General features: G+C 34.6%; 1 long non-coding RNA gene across 1 annotated transcript; it reads right to left on the bottom strand.

Annotated features, from left to right (window-relative positions):
- Nucleotides 1–3,427: 3,427 nt before the first annotated feature.
- On the bottom strand, nt 3,428–8,131 carry LOC140698559 (uncharacterized). The gene is made up of 2 exons (XR_012076373.1): nt 7,945–8,131; nt 3,428–4,197 (listed from the first exon to the last, which is right to left on the bottom strand). It is a non-coding gene; the product is annotated as an uncharacterized lncRNA (long non-coding RNA).
- Nucleotides 8,132–22,365: the final 14,234 nt, after the last annotated feature.

A 22,365-nucleotide genomic window follows, 5' to 3' on the forward strand; every position in this document is an offset into this window, starting at 1 on the left:
TATCACAGCAAAATCAAATTTTAATCTTCAGTTTAGAACAACTTTTTAAAAGCATGCAGTTCATCAACATCCTATTGGCTAAATATTTGACAAGGCTTAATCACCTGCATTTTTCCATTAGGAGCTATTTATGGCTTTGATTTTGGAAGTACAATCAAAATCTATCTAAGCAAATTTAGTATAAAGCACACAGAAACACTCTGGCATTCAGTTTACTTGATTTAGTTTGGATAAAAACATACTCTCGTGGGAAGCTTTTGATATGAATATCTAAAAAAGAGAAGGCTGTACGTTTTGGAAGATGAATACTTCTGACACCAAATTAAAAAGTTGAGTTGCTAATTTCAATTCTTGCAACCAAAATGGGAAGTTTCAGCCAGGATCTCAAAAATGAGAAGTATAGGTGATATTTTCCCTTCTAAATATTAGAAAAACAATTTCAAGAAACAATTTAAATTATAGCACTTTTTCCTGGGAAATGAATATTGCCTAAGAAGATAAAATACCTTCTACACGCTGGATTCAGTATCATAATGCAATTCATCAGAAATGATTCTATCTTTAAAATTACAATAAGTATTTTTGAAGAAGCTAAAGTAAAAGCAGGTTTAATACAAAAGATGCTTTTTGTTTCTTGGAGGCATAAAAAATAGTTGTTGAGCAATCCACAAATAGAATAATTTAAAAGGAGAAAATTTACAATCAGAATTTTACTTGTTATAAAAATGGATTCAGTATGGGAGAAGATATGTAACATTCTTTTGAAATGACCTTTGAAACACCAATGGTTTCTCTGCCCATCCCACCCTCATTATTCATGTATTTGTGTTAAATAAATAGGCTTAAAGTTAATGACCGCTTTCAGTATTAAAATATATTCTATTAAGAATACAGAATCAAACTTATTTATAAACAAAAACAGACTCACAGACATAGAAAACAAACTTACGGTTACCGAGGGGGGAAGGGAGTTAGAAGGGATAAATTGGGAATTCAAGATTTGCAGATACTAACTAATACATATAAAATAAACATAAGTTCATATTGTATAGCACAGGGAACTATATTGAATATCTTATAGTAACTTACGGTGAAAAAGAGTATGAAAACAAATATATGTCTGTTCACATATGACCAAAACATTATGCTGTATACCAGAAATTGACACAACATTGTAAACTGACTATACTTCAATAAAATATATATATAATTTTTTTAAAAAAGAATACAGAATCAGAATCTGTTTCATAATCACAATACTTTTTACATGCAGAGTTTTGAGATTTACTTCTCTAGTTCCCTGTAGTCTTATTGACATTGTGACTAGCTTTGATCTGTAGAATGTGGCACTAAAGGTTTTTTTAAGCTGTGCCAGTAATACCTGACAGAAGTATAAGCTTTTACCGTGTAGGCAAGAATAGGGAGGGTGCTCCATGGAGAATAACAGCTGTGCAAAGGGCCTGAAGTATTAAACAGTGTGTAGTATATTCAGGAATACAGAACTAACTCAGATTGACTGAATAATTTCCTTTGAAGGAGGGAGAGTCAAGATTAAAACTGAAGAGATAGACAATAATTCAGATTTTAAAATTGTTAGAAAGTATAAATAACAGACAATAATTTACTGGCTATCCCTTAGAAAAATAGTGTCTAAATTTAATTTACTTAGTTTTTGGTTTTTTTTTTTTTTTAACCTCTGGCTTTCTGTATTTCAATATGGAAGAAAGTCAGAAGAGTCCTCCAAAGTGTCTGGCTGAGAAAATGGGAAACTGCCTAAGAACTTGGGAAAAATAATTTGCCAGATTGTTTTGAAATTGTTTTCTGTCTTGACACTGGTGTAATTCTCAGGACTGTTTTTTTGTTTGTTTGTTTCCTGTCTTGTCTATTGATGTTTGCCACTTATGGCTTTACATAATGATATAAAAATCCATACAGAGCTGGAAACTCTCCAATCTTGAGGGAAGCTATATTATATATTATATTGTAGAAAAAACAGTTAGGCATGCATTTTCATCCTGATGTATTTTCAAAATAATTTCAAACTGTAAAATAGGAAAAAATATATTGACTGACTTTGGAGGAAGTAAAGTCATCCAGGGCCCAACATCATAAAAGAAATTACGTATTCTTTTTCATTCTATCTCTAATTCTTGGATGTAAAGTCTGATCCAAATTTTTTTTTCTAAAAGGAAACTGGTGACAGGCAATTGAGAAACAGGAAGGATAATGAAGAGGCCAGAAAGTTGGAAAAACAGTAACAGATGCTACAAGTTCTAGAAAAGCAATCCTACAGGAAGATATATCATGACATAGAACATGCAAGAAAGTTCTTAGCATTTCCATGAAATTATGATTGATCTAATGACTAAATGCAATTTGGTAAGAAATCAAACTTTGTAATTCTTGTCATACTGCTGACATAGTATGTCCATAGATGAGTTGGGAACAGTGGATCCCAACATATAGTCTCTAGATCATCAGTATTAGCATCCTGGAAACTTGTTAGAAATGCAAATTATCATGACCCAAATCAAGACAGAATGAGTCAGAAATGGTAGGGATGGAGCTGAACATTCTGTGTTTTAGCAAGCCATATAGGTGATTCAGATGCACACTATACTTGAGAAGCACTGCTCTAGAGGCACCATGCCTGCTGGTCTAGCCCACTGTTCTAGCAGAGAACACAGTTCAGTCAGACAGGCTCCAGTGATGGATCAAATTATACTTGTGATTTTGAGCATCTTGACATCTCTTGCCTCAATTTTCTCTATAAAGTAAAAAAGTAGGATTACATTATCATTAAGGTTTCTCCAGCACAAACATGTTCTAACTAATTTTTTTTATGTATTGCTAAATATAGGAACTTGACAAGCTGTAAGACCCAAAATGATAAGCCTTCTCTCTACCAATCTTACTACCTCTCTGAACACCTGTTAGTATGTTCCTGCCTGTTCATTCTCCTCAACCACACTGGTGTCCTTGCTAGTTTTTTCAGTATACCTGCATAGTTCCACCTTAAGGACTTGGTTTGGTGTCCTGTCCTTCTGGAATGCTCTTCTCTCAGGAAAAATTGGTAACTAAGTCACTTCCTTCAAATATTTGTTCAGATGTCAGCTCCTGAAAAAGACTGCTCTGCTGACCACCTTATTTGAAATTGTAACCCAAACAACGTTGCCTGTATTCTATCTCCTACTCTACCTTCTTTATTTTCCATAGGACTAATCAGCTCTGAAATTACTATATAATTAATAAATGAGTATATAAGAAATAAGTACAATGTGTGATAATTGTCCAAGAAAAAATGATACAATGTACAATGATAGAAACTAAACAGAAAGTAACCACATAGAAACACTTGACAAGAAAGTCTTTTTGAAGAGATGTATTAATTTATTAGGGCCACCGTAACAAAGTACCAAAAACTGAGTGGCTTAAACAATAGCTTTATTATCTCACACTTTTGGAGGGTAGAATTCCAAACTCAAGGTGTCAGCAGGGTTGTTTCTTTCTGAGGGCCGTGAGAGAAAATCTATTATATTGCTCTCATCTAGGTTCTGGTAGTTTTCTGGCAATCTTCGGCATTCCTTGGCCTTTGGAAACATCACCCCAAACTCTGCCTTCACTTTCACATTGCTTCTCCTTGTGTGTATATCTGTGCCCAAATTTCCCCTTTTTACAAGGACACTAGTTATTTTGGATTAGGGACTTATACTACTCGGTGTGACCTCATCTTAACTAATTAAATCTACAGTGACTCTATTTCCATATAATGTTGTATTTTGTGGTACTGGAGGTTAGGACTTCAACATATGAAGCTGGGAGTACACAAACCCCTAAAAGAAAATGAAAATTAATCTGAGTTTCTCTGATTGAGACAGAGGTGTTCTCATAGACTTTATATTAGTACATCTGCACCCCAGCAAGTGGGGCCCTGTCCTGGATCCTGGGCTTTAGCAGTCCCAGCTCTGGCCCTTCTCTGGCCTTCCTTTTCCCTAATATGTAAGAAGACCATGTAACCAAAAGGAAGTATCCATTCAAGCATCATGCTGTTCTTTCTCTGTCACCTTCTGGATACCTGGGACTCTAGTCATATGGCCCCAGACTTGCTCCAGAGCTTGCAGGAGACTCATCTCCAGGGTTTATCCTCCTGAGAGCAAACTACATCCTCCTAGGCATGAGGAGTGGAGAATCTGTGTCCTGTGGGGAGAAAGGGAGGGACTGAGAAATGGAAGAGCCTGAAAATACATTTCTTCTCTCTACTATCATTTCTGATGTGGAACTTCAAGAAGGCCAACAATTTTAAATTAAAATTTACTTATAAAGCTATGTTTTTCAAGGTTGGAGGGAAGTTATTTATTTAACAGTTTTCTCTTTTTTGAGCTTGATTTACAACTTTTAAATATTAGAGAAATACTACATGGGTATCTTTTGTAAAATTACCCTTTATGATGGGTGATATTAGAATATATTTCAGTGCAGTTAAAAATAACACAGTAGAAGGAGAGATTTATCATTTAAGGTAGGGAGTAAAACTGCTACCCATGGGCCAAATCTACATCACTATCTGTTTTTGTAAATAAAGTTTTATTGTAACTCAGCCAAACTAATTGACTTACAAATAGCCTATGGCTGTTTTCTTGCCACTTAAGCAGTGTTGAACAGAGGTCCTGTGGCCCACAGAGCCTAGGGTATTCACTATCTGGTCCCTTACAGAAAGGTTTGCTGACACTATATTTAAGAGACCAGAGGTAATCAAAAGAACAGATCTCATGAGAAAATGAGAAAGGGTGGCTTCAAAACACATCAGGAGTGATAAGACCAAGCGGGACTTTTCATTACTCAAAATATGAAGGAGTGAAAAGAGTGGGCTGAGATAGATGTATGGATTTAGTGGTGGGTGGGAAAATAGTCCTTACTCACATACTGTGCAGTAAGCATGAGCACGTGTGTGCGCACGTGCACACACACACACACACACACAATCATCTTGGTTGTTGGGTGGGAAAGAAATAGTAATAAGAACAATTAGTCTCCATGCCTACTTAATTTATTCTCCTTGAACCTACCTCCCTCTTCCCAAAAATTCTTAATATTATTATATCTACCTGTATAATGAATTATTAAACTTCCCAAGTATCTAAGTAATAGGATCAATAGCTAGTTTTGGCATTAAACACTCTGTGGGTAATATTTGTATACATATTTAAGGCCATTCTGAAAAGTTTAAACATAATGAATACAAAGTTATAATTTATTTATAGGTATCTTCTTTTATGACCTTTTTTGGTGAATGAATTAATATGATATGTCTCTTATGGTACTTGCCACCAATATTGTAGTGCGGGTCCCTTTTCTATACTTGACACTAGATTAGAAATTTCATCTGGCATGCGGCCTTGATCATATTTACCTTTACTTCTATTGCCTAATAATTTTTTTCAGGTAGTGGATGCTCAATACGTGCTTAATAATATGCAGGCAAATAAATAGCAATACTTCAAAATATATTAGGATTTTCCAAGTTGCCAAAATAATATTTCTGTGACACTTAGTAGCCTAGCAGTTCTTTGTACACTGTCCTACTAATCAGATATGAAAGTTTTGGTGTCTAGTACATTTGTCAAGAGTTTAGATTTAAGGCCATCATTTTATTCTGGTATCTTTAGTTCTTTGACAGATGACAAAAATCTGTAGTCTGTCAAGGGATGAAACATAAAAAGGCAGAATGGAGAGAGTATAATCTAATAGATTCTTTATTTGCCTTTAAGTATAGATTAACTATTAGCAAAGAAATATTCACTTAACATTGCAGAATATACACTTTAAAGTAAATTATCAAGAAAATCCAGTGCCATTTATGACAATTGCCTTAGCATTATAACCATTTAATAGTTTTTTTTTAAATTATTCTATTTTTGATAACTTTATTGCTTTTCTATATGCACATTTTGTTTTAGAGTTTTGTTTTTGGAACCTATTTCTCCATCATACGTGTCCCCTTATATGCCAGCAGGATGAATTTTATTGAATATATGTCCATGATTTGCATAGTACGCCCCAGTTTATGAATCCTGTTCACATTTACTGATTCATTTAATCTCACAAATGAGGAAACTGTGGTTCAGAGGTTAAGTAATCTAAGCAATGTCATGCAAGGACAACTATTACATTACGATTCTATGTTGCACAAAGTCTTCCATCCTTCAGTTTCATGGTTCCTTTTAGAACACTAATGGCTTCCAAAATGTTTGTATGAGAATCTTTGTTTTGATAACAAAATATTTTGTTCATCTCTCTCTATCATCTAATCTCCACTTACGTGTTGACATTCAAGCTTATAATAGTTCTCCCCATCTCCTTCCAGAGATGATGAAAGTATTTGTACGTATTGTATATGACCAAAAGTTATTCAGGCACCCAATTGGGTAAAGAAGTAAATATATATTTATTTTGCACAAGAATCAGATCTAGAGTACAGTTTATTTGGCAAAAAGTGATCTATTTTAAGACTATAATTTAATATAATATTTACTTTCATATGGAACAATTTGCAGATACCTTAGGAAGAGATATGTTATCATTATTTAAAAAAAACAGTATGTGGATTACTTGTAAAATCCACTAGAAATGGCCTGAATGTCAAAATGATTCAAGATTTAGTTTAATCTTAAAACATACCTTAAGTTTAATATTTAGCTCAAATTAGTTGTATTGATTTTTCAAAGTTATACATGAAACATTTCATGTTAGCTTAAAAATAGTTAATTTTGCCTAGTGTTTGGGAAAGCTTATCAAAACATAAAACATTATAACTAAATTATCATTGAAGCTTTAAAATCAGGATCATAGAGAATATTTAAAGGTATTTCTGAAATTTTAAATTTAGACTTCATCTCATTCAGCCAAATAAATCTCAATCAACAACTGGTCCAGAACTCAGTGTCTAATCTCACTAATTTTTGTTTAAATATTTTGTCTCAATCTAACAACAACAAAAAGTCATTCATTATATGAAATATTCAGGCTAAGTAATCATTGATACAATATTTGAATAGCACATTACAAATACTTTACACAGTTTAATTAATGGGATCTGCATAAGGACCTTCAGTTGAGGGTATTAGACACAGTAAAATATTTACATATAAAGAGGATGAGATTTAGGGGAACTATGTGGCTTAATCTATTCAAGTGGGGAGCATGAGTAGATATGTAGAGATTTATGCTTGTATCATATATTGCCAAATCCAGTGCTTTTTTCCCCAAAGCATACAAGTGATCACAAATTGGTAGAAAAGATAAAAACAACTTCAAAATGGCTATTTTTAGTAATTGGAGGCCAAAGTAAGCATGTGAGCAAAATGTAAAGAAGAGAGCTTCTATCTAGGTGGAGATAGAAGAAAATACTTCATTTCGGTGAAAAGGATCAATGTTGGTCTTTCTATATAATTCATAAAAGCTTTCGATTTGAAAGTTTTAATTACAACCAACACTAGCATACCTATTTACCTAGTTACTATAATATGAATTATATGAATTGAAACATCTTAGATTTCATATATCTTTGAGGCACAGATATGTGAATACTCCTTTTTTACATGTGATCTGTGTATCTTATAGGAGACATGCAGCCTATTCATGCACCAGGGACCTTATAAAGGATCCCTTGTGTGTATATACTACTAAGCTATATATACTCCTCAGGAGAACTCAGTACTGATATTCATTGACTTAGCGATAGCAAGTCATTTTATTTTCATGGACCTCAATTTCTTCACTGGTAAATAACTGAGGTTTGAGACAGGTTCGTGGCTTTAAATTATCTTTGTTTGGCACAATTTATAGGACACAAATGTGAAAGATACTTTTCTGCTCTAATTAAAATAGGATTGAAGGCTATCTCAAACACCTCCTAAGCACCAGCTCAGACGTTTATGGACTCACCTGTCTCTTGTTTCAGTTACCACAGTGGCTAGTTTTACATAGTTCCCATCATCCTCATGTAGACACACCGGACAAAACCTCGCCTCATACTCATTCTGTGAGCCTCTTGTTCGGATCTGTGGCTTCCCTGTTAACATCAACTCATGAACAAACTTGGGGCAAAACTTCAGCCAGTTGAATATGGAGGCCACTGAATCCATTCTTCCCCCTTCCTTCTCAGGGAGGGACTGTCCACAGAGCAGTCATTTAAATAGCCTTTTAGAAAATGACTTCATAATAGGGAGAAATAGACTGTCCTTGATGTCACAAAGTAACCAATAAGACAATATACCCCCTTATTAGGTCTTTCTCTCCTTTTACTTCACTCTTTTTCTCACTTCTGCTCCCAAATATTGCACCCTCTAATAGATTAGTGCACATAAGCCTATGCTTCAGACTCTATTTTTAGGGGAATCCAGGCTAAGACAAGACCCTGAGCCATTTTAAAAATCCAAGCTTCAGCTCTTAGCAACTCCAATGAAAGCTAACAATTTATTCATTAAAATTTTATAATTGATAACATACTTACAACTAAGATACTGTATAATTAACTTATATATTTCACTTATTTTAGTCTTTATCCCTCCATGAGGAGATAAATTCTTTAAAGCCAGAGAACTTGGTCTGTTTTGTTTACTGCTGTATGTTCAGTGCCATTAACCATTCTGATTCTCATGTGTTGACTGTAAATTTGATAGGATCAATGAGAACATAGTGCGTATTCTCTTGCTAAGAACACTATGGCTAAATACATGATTTAATCAACGAAGAAACGTAAGTGTTAGGTATGACAGACATCTATGTCTGTGAATGAAAAATGCTTAGAACATGTCTTCGAACTGGTCATCCTAAGGCTAATTACTAAATGTTATTTTAAACACTTCATTATTTTTAATCCCGAGGGAGGAATTTTCTTATTTCTTTTCTTTTTACTTTTCAATTAAAACATAAAAATGAAAAACATTCAAACTTACAAATAGATTTCCTTTGTGCTGTCAAGCAACAGATTCATATGCTGTTAGTTATAATAGGACATGTGAAAAATAAATTAGTTTAACTGTGAATACTCCCCCGAGTGTTTCTAAAATGGCAATTTTATATTTACAGGTCAACATATTAGATAATGTGTTTTGGTCATATTTGTGAGGTTAGAATAATTTAGAACCAAAAATATCACTTGGATTTCATTACAAACCATTTTGAAAGGAACTTAATTCAGTGAAAACTGCTTTAGACTTGTTGTATGATTAATCCTAAAAGAGTACACTATCTGGGGGGAAATACTACAGGTAAAATGAATTAGCTAGAATGCTTCAAACAATTTGTCAGTCATCTAATTGATTTACAGGTATTTAATTAGAATTTTATTTGGCAACTTTTAGTAATTAATTCTTAAATTAAACTGGCCATAATAAAAAATGTACTGCCTGATAGAGTCATTCCATAAATTCTTTACAAAATCTCTACTCTGTATGAACTATAGGATCTCTTTTTTTGAGAAACTCAGTCTAGAGAAACAGGATTCTTCAGCTAATGTACACCTAAAGCATTAGGGGTATCGAATGGAAATATGTATGGGAAAAGCTTTTCACGGCTGCTGTAATATCCTAGAGTTGTATCATCTCACTGGATGTGCCTCACCGTCTCATTCAGAGTAAAAGCCAAATCTTCTAATGGTCTACAGATGCTGTATCATCTGAATCCTCTTTATACTTCTTGGATCTTATTTACTCTGTATTTCCTTATTCATTCTGATTAAGCAACACTGATTTTCACTGATCTTACTGTTCTTCAAACATACCAAGACTTCTCCCACTCAAAGACCTTTGCGCTAGCTCTTTCCTCTATCCTGGAAGGCTTTCCCCCAAAGACCCACATTTAACTTCACCCACCCCAACCCTGCCCCCTGCAAACACTTGCTGAAATGTTAGCTTCTTGAGTGGCCTATCCTAACTACCATATTTAAAGTTAAACCACCCCTTATGCGTTTTCTGGTGCTCTCTAGCCCCTTTCCTTGTCTTTTATCTACATTATTTATTACCTTCTAATAAATCATATACTTCACATATATTTCACATATTGTCTCACTGCCCCCAGGAGAATCTAAAATCTATGAAGCCAGAGTATTTTCTCTCCTTAGTCCTCTGAGGTATCCTTAATGTTTATAAAAGTGCCCTAGAACACAAGAGGCATTCAGCGAACATTCACAGAATGCATAAATGTGTGAATGTAAATAATAGGAATTCAAAAGTTTTGGCTGAATGTATAATGAATAAAAGAACACGAAGCTGGGTTTGGAGTGAGAGTTTTCTAACAGCAAAGAAATAAAACCTGGGTGAAGTTGGGGAGGTAAGCAGACCTTTGATAAATGGCTGTTCTGTAGATTACAGGTAGCCACGTTAGTTAAGCAGGAAGATTCCATGATCAGGTCTTTGCCTATGTCTTTGCATCAATGTACAGATTGGCTCTGAAGGGAGGAAGTTCAGAGGCAGAAAGACCAGTTACACCAAGGGTTAGGTATAAGGCCCTGAAATAATGTAGGGAGTAGCAGGGGAGATTTCACCATTTGTGTAGAATAACTGACTGTTGAAATTGTCTGTGTAAAGCAACGCTCACAGACACTTTACCTAGGCAGAACTTGATCTGTTCTTGCAGCCCATGTTGCTGAGAACTTGAGGAGTGCTGGACAGCCTATAGCCCAGGAAGCAGAACTCTTTGTGGAATACTAGACTCCTTTATAATGAAAATATCCTTGGAATAGACAGAAATTAATATTAATGCTTTAGCAACTCTATAGCTTCTGATTCATTGCCCAAATAGAGCAATTTTGGCAGCATGAATAGAACCCATATCAGCGAAGGAAGCCCTTATTTACTGAAGAATTACCAGTGAAGACCAATTCTCACCTCTTTGAGTACTGAGGTAAATTTGCAAAGAAGGACCAGAGATATCATAGAGTCCTACCACATAATCTAATCCAGTCATACGTTTGTCTTCGTCCAGGGTGAAAAGAGAACATAGGAAAATAGAAAAATGCCAAGCAATACAAATCTAAGAAATAAAGAGACAGTCCTTCTGAAACGCTTCTTTATTTGGGCATTTCATGTTCTGAAGGTTAGACCTATGATAAACTCACAAGCTCTGCAAAAGAAAATACCATCCATCCCTGCTTTATGTAGAAACTGACAGAATTTGGTCAATACGGTAAGCGTTACCTCTAGTATGCAGCTTGTCACTGAGGAAATATATCGATTGTGATAAGATGTCTTCAGTCACAATATAAGAGTAAGAATGTGTGGTAATGGACATTAGACTTATTCTGGTGACCACTTTCTGATATATACATATTTTGAATTCATTATGTTGTACACCTGAAACTAATGTTATATGTCAGTTATACCTCAATAAAACAAAGAGTAAGGAATGATAAAACTGAATACTTTAACAAATTTTAGAATAGGAAATTGAAGGAATTAGGCTTCCCATATCTGCAAAATCCAGGAGAAGAACAGGATCTGAGTACCAGATTTCCTGAGCCCAGCTGGAGTTTAAGAGTCTGGACAAACGACTTCCCCACAGTACGAGTCCTTAGGACACAGAATATTGTTAGAAAAATATTTTTCAAAATGTGTTCTATAGTCAACTAAGCTTGAAAACGGCTCCATGCTGCATCTCTCCCTAGAGATTTATAACATATTAAACATTAAAATTTCTGAGAAATCATATGGGAGACACCAAAATTTTTTTTTAAAAAACGAATAAATATTAGCCTCTTTACATTTGTTCAGCTAAGGTTTTCCAAATCTACTTGACAATGGAACCCTTTTTATTATGTAACATACTGCTCTCTCCAAGAAACTTGTGGTAAAATTACGCCCTGGAAGCAAAGTTGTGTCTATTTTATCTTTGCACTTACAGTGTTTGTCTTAGTCCATTTGGGCTACTTTGAGACAATATCATAGACTGGGTGCCTTATAAACAACAGAAATTTATTCCTCATAGTTCTGGAGGGTGGAAGTGAGAGATCAGGGAGCCAGCATGCTCTGCTGAGGGCCCTCTCCCAGGTCGCATACTCCTCATTGTAAGGGGCAAGCTACCTCTCTGAAGCCTCTTTTTATAAGGGTTTTTATTCTATTCATTTGGGCTCTGCCCTCATGACCTAATTGCCTCTCAAAGGCCCCACCTCATATTATCATTACCTTGGGCATTAGGTTTTCAAGGTATGAATTTTGGGGGAACACAAACATTCAGACTACAGTGAGCATCTTTCATATCTGTGGGATGAATACACATGCTTCTAAGTATCTCATCTAAAATTAGCAATTTGTCCGTTGGGTAATAGACAAACATTATCTCAAGATACTTTCTGTTCCTTCTTTCTGTTATTGGCATTCTGTGTCTTTTTTAAATAGCTACCAATTTTCAGAGAATGCGTGTCATAAAAAAATCAATAGTTTTTGTTTCATAGGTAGAGTTCTTGAAAAATTCAGAAGGAAAGTGATATAAAATTGCCAGTAATTAAGGAATGACATTACAGAGCATTGGTGCTAAAACAAAATACTATTCTCTTAATATGTATAACTTAAATAATAAAGTAATAGTAGGAAATAATATAGTTTAGATACAAATATATATTCATATATACATATATAAATATAGATATAGATCATTTTACTATGCTTAAAGTTTTTTACATAAATTATCAGATGTAATTGTCAATAGAACTCTAAGGGTATATATGTTTTGTAAACTATAAAACCAAGACTTAGAGAGGTTAAGTTAACTTGCCATAGTTCATGTACTAGGAGAGATAACAGAGGTACATGAATAATTTGTATGACTATAGTTAAGGTGACTGTCTGGAAAAATTCCACTTTACCTTGCTTTCCTGTGAAGATAATTAATATTATTACTTTTTATTATCAATATACCCAGTTTAAACAATAATCTATATAGTCAAACTATGAATAAATAACATTCAATGGGGTATAAGAAGAGGATCATTATATATCACAATGAGAAAATACTTTAATACTTCAGAGAGAGATTCAACCATCTGGGATCAAATATTCAGAAAAAAAATTTTAAAATTCCAAAAACTGAAACTTGAACTTGCCAAGTGCTGGCAACTATTTACATAGTATTCACATTATATTTATAACTATTTCCATAGCATTCATTGTATTAGGTTTTATGAGCAATTGAGAGATGATTTAATATCAAGATGATTTAAAGTATGCAGAAGATTGTGTGTGTAGGTTATATGTAAATACAACTGCCATTTTATATAAGAGAATTTAGCATCCAAGGATTTTGGTCTCTGAGGGAACCAATGGAACCAATTCTAAAATACTGAAGGACAACTGTACTGTTCTAAAATACTCCATGGATATTAGCTTAACAGAAATAATTTTCTGAGGACCTGTGTAAATTCATGGCTAAGCAGTAACAGAATGAAACTTTTTTCATTTATGTAATGATTTGTGCTTTCTAGGGCATGATGAAAAATAGCATATTTCATGGGAAATTCCATCCTAAACATGCATTAATTTTCTTAAATATTGGTATGGGGCCCTGTGAGTCATTGTATGAAGGTTCTGTTCACTTGAAATCAGATGCTAAAATTTGCTCAAATGTACTAGCTGAATAGTGTGAAATAAATTTTCTTAATAGGTGAAGATCAAGTGATAGGTACATGCGAACTGCAGTAGAAGAGACTCTTAACCAATCATCCCCTTCCAGCAGCTTTTTACCTTGAGCCTCTCCTTCCTAACCACACACTTCGGAATTGTAATCAGTTCTGCAACCTGTTCCTCACCTTCTACTCAACCCTGAACCCACTCCAATTGGTCTTCTGTCTCCACCACTTTCCTAAACCAAGTCTCACATAAAAATACCAATGACTTTCACATCATTACATTACTCAGGAGTGTACTAATTCCCATGTGACTTTAAGTCTCCGTAGCATTAAGCAAAAACATTTACTTCTTAAAACGCTCCCCCTTTTTTTTTTTGGTATAGACTCTTCTTATTTCCTTTCTGCTCTGGAAAATCCTTCTGTATCTTTTTTCTTGTTTTTGTTGCCTTAAATTATTTTATCCAAGCTTATTTTTTTAGCATTTTCATTAGACCATTTCATGTATTCCAAGACTTCAAATATTATTGATAAACAAATTGACACCAAACTTTATATCTCTAGCTTATGTTTAAGTCAACACATATTTATTGAATCTGCTGTTTTCCAGTTACACAGTGGTAAGCAAGACAGTATGACTATTGTCTTTGTACTCTAGTAGTAGAAACATTAAAGTCAATAAAATTATACACATATAAGCATGCCTAAAATTATGATAAGGTCTGTAAATGAAATTTATCTTATAATTGTCTTGAGATCTCAGGACCTGAAATCTGAGCTGTTCCTTTAAATTTGATGTGATCTTTTTGGCCAATTTTCAAATGGGCTAATGGGGACTTTAACAAAGATGTTCTCAAAATGGACAGTGCTTATTAGATGTCTGCATATTATTCCCCATTAAAGCAACAGTGAAAACCCTCTTCCATGCCCATGTGTTTTTCAAGAACAAATGAAATGTACTGCAATTAGACTCAAAAATGGTAATTAAGGGGAAAAAAGGGAGAACTGAATCTGATTTCTCAAAGAAAATAGTGACAAAAGCAAAGTCTATTATAGGAAAAAGCTTTAGAGTGAAAGCCATGAAAGTATCGAAGGGAATGAGAAAGAACGAAACTCAGGGAGAAAAAGCTGAAATAATTGGATATTTCTTGGGGCTCAGAAATAATTTATGAGGCCAATTCTTATATAAAAACAGTGTGATACTTGATATTTGAAAAGTCCTTCAACACTCTTATTCTTTTCAACATGATCATATGCAATAGTTAAACAATTGTTGAGAAGTCTATATGCATTGGCTGAAACCCCAAGAACAGTGAAAACTGTAATTTGTTTTTATTATAACTTCCTTTGCACTCATTCAGTAAAGCTCTCTATAACTGTAAAATAGATTTCTATGTTTTTGAGATGTTAACCATAGCCAGGAAGGTACAAACTTCTTGATGGAAAATACTTAGATAATTTTTTTTTCCCTGGTATCCTAACACAACTGCTTACATATTCTAATGAAACAACTGCCAAAAAGGATATTATTTTAAATTTGAAAATTTCTAATTTGAGTAGCTTTCATTTGATACGTGATCAGTCAAAATTAGCATTGTAGTAGATATAGGGAGATGTCACCATAAGTTTTCAACAGAAAAGTTTGCAGTCCAGCTTTGGAGTAAGGTCAGAAGACCATTTTGGCTGTCAGCTAAAAGGGTTTGCCTCAGCAGCAGAGAGAGATCTGGCTCCCCAAGTGTAACTCACACTTGGTGACTGAGTCAGGCATCTAAGCAAGGAATAAAGAAGGGGTGTGCAAGCTTTTTCTGTAAAGGAACACACAGTAAATATCCCAGGCTATACAAGCTATAGTCTCAGCTTTGTTCTTGTAGCCCCAGAGCAGCCAAAGATTATACATAATGGGTAAACTTGGCTGTGTTCCAATAAAACTGTATTTATGAACATTGAAATTTCAATTTCATTTTATTTTTATATTTCACAAAATATTAATCTTCTTTTGATTTTTTCCAACCACTTAAAACTGTGAAAAAATATTCTTAGCTCCCAGGCTGTATATAACCAAGTGGCAGGCTGGTCAGAGTTTGCTGACCCCTGGCACAAGGGCCCCATTTCTGCAGACTGTGGGACACTCTCATGAGGAATCCTTGCTCAAGAGCTCGTTGCCAACTCCTCTGAGTGTCTGGTGGGCTTGTGATGCGCTTTGACTTTTTTCTCTGCTCAACCTGCTGGCTCCTCTTCCCTTTACAGGTTGATCCCTAATAAACATCTTACATCCTAAACTCTGTCCCAACATCTACTGCTTGAGAACCCAGCGTGAGACATGCATGAATTGATGCTGTCAGGTTTTTTCTCCTCTAAAGATGGGCAGATTTAATATCCCATTTTTCATGACCACTATTTTATTGACTCAGAGAAACATGAAGGAGGGAAGGAGCAATCTCCCTCTACCTACAGGCAGAACAAGCTATGTGTGTGGAAGTCTAGGGAAAAAGAAAAAATAGTATATAATAAAGAACGGGACTGGTAAGCACCAACTCCTAGATTGGATTTTGAACATTAACATTTACTTACCTCACTATGGCCTGTTCATATTCATTATAGGTTCATCTTGTAAGATCTCCAAATAGTTGCCTCCATTTTCTACCAGACTGTCCTTTAAATTTTACTGCCAACAGTCATCCACTTCTAGTTTCCTTTTATAAGACTAAGCAATCTCCTTTACTTCTAGCTTTGTTAAAGTTTTTCCCCATTTATAAAACCTCCTTCCCTTTCCATTATCCTCATTTATATATTTAGGTCCCCATCTCATCCCTCCATTACACCCTTAGTGACACATTGAGGCCACTTGTTTCTCAAAGTTTATCTAATGTGAATCTTATTCCAAATGAGTTCTTGCTATCTGCCACTTAGCAAGTACTTGATTTTTTTTAAATATATTAAATATGGACAGTAGTTTTATCTTCACCCTCTTCCTTATATTAGCATCTAAATACTTTATTCTGTAGGAGAAAATCTACTAAAATCTACTATTTGGCAGCTAACAAGAGGGGTAATTTGGAGTGTGGGAGGCTACCTTCAGACCATATGGAGACTTCAACAAGAAAGAATAATCCTGGCAGCACATTGTACCTCTTCATAAGTTATTTAACTCTGAACTCGATATAGCAGTAATGTTATTGGTAGTCATTAGTCAGAGGAAACACAATTTCAGTTGATCACTACTTTCATGTTAGTTTTCTTCGTTGATTCTAAAGAATAAACATAAATGATTCCCAAAGTGTTGTTTACTTTTGTTATCACTGATTGATGTAACAAAGTTTGTACATGTCTTTTGCTTTGTAGTACCTGTTGCTTAAGTATATGTTCAATTCTTCTTCAGTCTTCAGTAGCCTACCTCCTTCCTTTTGTCCTACTTAGTAAATAAATGAAAATATTTAAAGTATATGCACCTACTCGCTCATCTGCTTTTGTGTGTCATTTCATCTACTTTTGCAGTTATATTTTTACTCTCATGTCTTCTGTAAAAGTTCCCTTCTTAAAGTAAATAATATTACAGAAAGAAACTTTGATCAACAAGTGTGACAGTAAGCCATTTACACAGTCAATTAGAGAAGCAAAAAATGAAAGGCAACCCTGTCCTGTTTCCTCAACATCTATTGTTCCCGGGTGGCCAGGCAGATTGTTAGTGCAAGTGATGCTCACTGTTGAATCCTGGCAAATTTTTAACTGTGATATAGTCTGTGAAATTCTATCTATACACCAATAGAAATGCAAGCAATATTCACAAATTCATGACATTCCTGAAATAGGTTTTGAGAAACATGTTTGCTATACATAATAGGGAAAATACACAGTTTTAGTAATACTTATTTTATTTGATTAAAATGTAATGTCTATTTATTACAGAAAATTGAAAATACTCTAAAGTACAAAGAAGAAAATTTAAAATATCCATAACTCCATAATAAAATGCATATTTTATGTGTGTGTGTATGCATGTGTATTTAGACTTATATACACACTATGGAAATCACCCAGGGTATTCATTTTTCAGATTAGCATCTGGTATGGTCCAAGAAATTGAATGACTAACTTATTTGTATGCTGTATCTTGGCAGCCAAATTGAATAAACTAAACTAAACACCAGGCAATTAAGAAAAAGAAGTTAAGCCTATTTATTAGGTGGAAAATACTTTTTTTCACTGTCTGTCTATCTACATTATCCAAACAGAACAGGTCTGTCATCTTTCTTCTCTAACTAGAGAGCATGCTACATTAGGGCAAAGTCAGCAATACATGGGATCACCACATTTTCCCAGGAATGCCAGGCACAAATCAAGTGTTCAGTGAATATTTATGGGGACGTAAGTGTGGATGACGACTGCAGTATACCATCAGCTCCTTGCTGTACCGGAGGCTAGGACAGGCTCTGTGAATCCTGAAATTTATACTATTGGAAATCCTCTTTAAGAAAAAGAATACAGAAATAAATAACTATGAAGACACATGTACAAAATTTAAAGACATCTTTTAGGGACTAGAAAAAGACCTTTGCAAAGGAGGAGCCCTGAAGCTTAAGTTAATAACTCCTTGGACTCCATTATACTTGGCATACTAGTTTTTAATTTTTTTGTCTTGTCACAATCTGCCCTGTTTTTTTTCTCTTTGTCTCTGCATTTTTTTAGCTATATAAATTCAATATTCTATTGAATCTTCTTGTATGTGAATGCTGAGATTTTATTTCGTGAGAAGATATTTTATTTGGTTCTTCCTCATGGTCTCTTCTTTTGAATTACTGTGATTTTTTATATGTGTTATGATTACTTTTCATTTTCTCATTCTTATAAAAGAGATTCTACACTCATACAGTATTAGATATTGTGATTAAATCTCTCAGAAATTCTGTTGCTTACTGCCCTCTTTAACACCCATATGAGTTTTGAAATGCTCAAATATACCCATATTACTTTGCCAGAATTGTATGCTTGCTTCTTTTCATCTCTGGGGCATCTTGGCACTGCCTGGGATGCAGTGCTCTTGTTCTGCCCCTTGTATCTGACGTTGCTACCTTGTCAAGAGATAATCACAATTATGGTATTATTACCAGGTTTTTTTTTCCATTTTCTAGAAATGCACTGTCCAATAGAAATATACTGTGAGCACCAAGACAGAGTGACACATTTAGTTTTAAATTGTCTTGTGGCTACTTTTTAAAAAATCAAGAATAAACAGGTGAAATGATTTTAATGCTATATTTTTCTAAACCAGTATGTCCAAAGTGTTATCATTTCAAAATGCAGTTTATATAAAAATTATTGAGATGTTTTAAATTCTTTTTGCATTCTAAGTCTTTGAAATAGAGTATTTTGACTAGTCACATTTCAAGTACTAAGTAGGAACAAATGGCTTGCAGCTACTAAATTGGACAGCACAGGTTTCCAGCTCTTTGTGCCAATATAAAGTGATGATGGCCTCAAGCTCAGCACTGGAGAGTCACATGTTCTTGATGTGGTCTCAGACGCTGTGGGGTAACAGGCATGATACAACCAGGCTTCCTTACATGTGAACCCTGGCCTTTCCCTAGTTAAGAGTCCCAGTGAGTTTCTTTTGCCACATTTTACTTACCTCTCAAAATAACAGTCATCTGTCCACTATAGTAAGTTAAATGTCTGCTAATCCTTTCTTTAATTTGACACTGGTTGTACTATATTGGCACTATTGTTTTTTCAGTATCTAGCATATAACTGCCATTCTTTCTTAGTTTCAAGGAAAAAATGCTGATGTTTCTACTGTATTTATAATAATATAATAATATCCTTCCCTTTTTATTTTTTAGTTCCAATAAGATCTAGATTTTAGAAAGTTTAACACTTGCATTGCCTCCATTGAAACCTCAAAAGATAATTTGAATATATTATAGGATAAATGTATTTCTTTTTAAAAAATAGTTATATATTGTGAAACCCAGTACCACTAAAGAAAAAGACAACACGTGTCAGGCTAGCATGCTGTAGTATAAAGAAAAGCAATAAGTAAACAAGATAATAATTCATATTATAAAAAGAATTCCAAAAGTACTTGTCTTTAGATGTTATACAAATTTCTAGATTTCTTAACCAGGTTGAAATTATCTTTATTACACATTTTGTTTAACTACTCTTTTACATAATTTTAAGATATATACAGTAATACTTCAAAACTTGCATGGTGTGTGTATGTGTGTGTGTTTTACAATACTGAAAAAGTTACATTTGTTAACTCACTTTGAAAGCAAGTGTATGTTCAATGCTTGGAAAATAGACTTGAAATTGTAGGATGCCATCTGTCTAGTAACAATCAAAAGTTTCCTAGGCAAATGTCTAAAATAGGTATAGATTTGTATTGCATTTAAAATATAAATATTATTGATTGGTTCATGTTTGATATTTACACAGCACCTCTTATGTGTCTAAAACAGTTTAAAAATCATCATATGTTATCTATACAACAGCAGTTTAGTTATCCCTATTTTACAAATTTAAAGGTTGTAAAGTTTGAATATATCATGTTCAGAAATACAAAACTCATTAAGTGTTTTACTTCTGCATCCAAGCCCAAGGCTCCTGCCAAAACTTACTTTATTCTAAGTTTGCATTTTTTATTTCTTTCTGTGTTTGAATAGTGGCAAAGATAATAGAAAAGAAGCTAGACGCTACTTTCCATTGCTCTTATTTACAAATTGGCTGAAATCATAGTGTAGAAAAATGTGTAAATGGAGCATGGTTAAAAGGGAGAAAAACACGCATCTAGCTAGCAATAGGGGTATATTGATAATAATATTAATAACTGAAGACTGCATTTATATTACTTCTTACATTTGAATAGACTTTTAAAGACTTTTAAAGCGTTTTCACAAAAAGCCTGTTAAAAAAGAATCAACAGGCCCCAAACGGAGTAATTTTTCCTAAACCTCTGTCACCAAATCAAGACTTAATACCTAGACTAATTTCAATTTCAACCTTTCCCTGGAATGTGATCTTAACCGGTCAGTCTGAAGTTTCCTGGTCAGCACCAGTGAAATAATCCACCTAACAGAGCCTTCTGTCCCTGAAAGGAAGGTGACCTTGCCTGAAATAATTATTTTTTCCTTTATGACTTCCTTGTCCCCACTCTGTCTTTAAAAATCTTTCCTTTTTGTGTAAGTCTTTTGAACTTCTTTCTATATGCTAGATGGGATGATGCCCAAAACATGATTTGTCTAATAAAGCCAATTAGTCTTCAGATTTACTTAGTTGAATTTTGTTTTTAACAAGCCTTTTAGAGAAAGGACATTTTGATTTAAAAAGGTAGTTATTTTTAAGGCTGATTAGTGGCTACAGTAATGTGACTCGGAAATCTGTCCCACCATTTTCTTTCTTTGTGTCCATCCTAGTCTTAATATGTGCATAGTTCACTTAGGGTCAAGATTTATTAAAATGTCCTTAATTTTTACCCATAAATATGATATACAGTGCAGCATGTCTTAAAAGCCGACCAGGGATATTACTTAGTAACGAATGTAGAGATTTGGGTGGAGAAAGGAACTGGGAATAATGAAAGATACTGAAAAGAAGGAGGTGGTAAAGGAGAATAAGCAGAAAGGAGAGGAGAAAAAACAAAAATGGTTTGACTTGATAATAGTACAATTGAAAATGACCCAAACTCTGAAATTTTTGCAAAGTAAAAAATTAATCCGATCCATTTTTGTCTCAAGATACCACTTATTGTCACAGAGGCGCTCACTTCTTCGAATTACAGTGTGTATTCATGCTCTCATCTTTTACCACTTTAATTTTACAAGTCAATGGGCTAACAATCGCCTTGTCTGCTTTAATACAGATTGCCTGATGCCCTAGGTGTTATTCATGGGTAATAGCTAGGCTGAGGATGAGGCTCCCGTTTGTTTCAGTTCCTGCCATCGACACAGGATTGCTTGTCAGGGCTGCTAGAAGGGCCCTTCCTCTCCTACCAAAGATTAAAGTCCTCCATGGTGACCATTTCTGCTTAGGTAACTAGAGGCAGAGGGCGCTACAGACGACCTGTCAATGAACTTTTTAGTTAGTAGCCTAAAGTCACCAGCATAGAAATTCTCGTGTTTTGCTGGAGCAAAACAAAGCCGTGGTTTTAAGTCACCGATAGCCTATTTATACCTCAAAACGTAACCTGACTTGTATTTTTGTTACGGAAACGACAGGCCAGTCAAGAAACAAGCACCACTCGGAGGATTGGAGTACTCAGATGTTTTACGCCGGCGGGCTCAGAGGGGCTTCTGCTCCGAAGCTCTGAGCACCTTCAAGACGTGCACGTGAGGTTTTATACGGTAAAGTACAAGCTTGGGGTATTCGGCCAATAGGCATGGAACAGCTTTAGCAGCATCATTATCACAAAGGTGGAGGCAGGGAGGCAGCAAACCAACATTCCAAAGCCAGATATGTATCTTTGAAAACCCAGCTGGCTAGCAAAAAAAAACATGAACAGCAAACCAACACTAATTAACCTAGATTTACAAGTTAGTCTAGCAGAACTCAGATCAGTATTCCAATACTTAGATTTGTGAGTTATCTTGTTAGACCAGCCCAGCCTCTCCTTACATTCCTAGACTTGTGAGTTATCTTGTTAGACTAGCCCGGTTTTTCCTTCACATTTTAGGCATCAAAATTTCATCAGTTTGTATAATAACAACTCTTGTCTGTAACAGAAAGGTATAGAAACACTTAATGGCATTCGG

The sequence above is a fragment of the Vicugna pacos genome, chromosome 1, assembly GCF_048564905.1.
Source record: "Vicugna pacos chromosome 1, VicPac4, whole genome shotgun sequence".
NCBI classification, from domain to species: Eukaryota; Metazoa; Chordata; class Mammalia; order Artiodactyla; family Camelidae; genus Vicugna; species Vicugna pacos.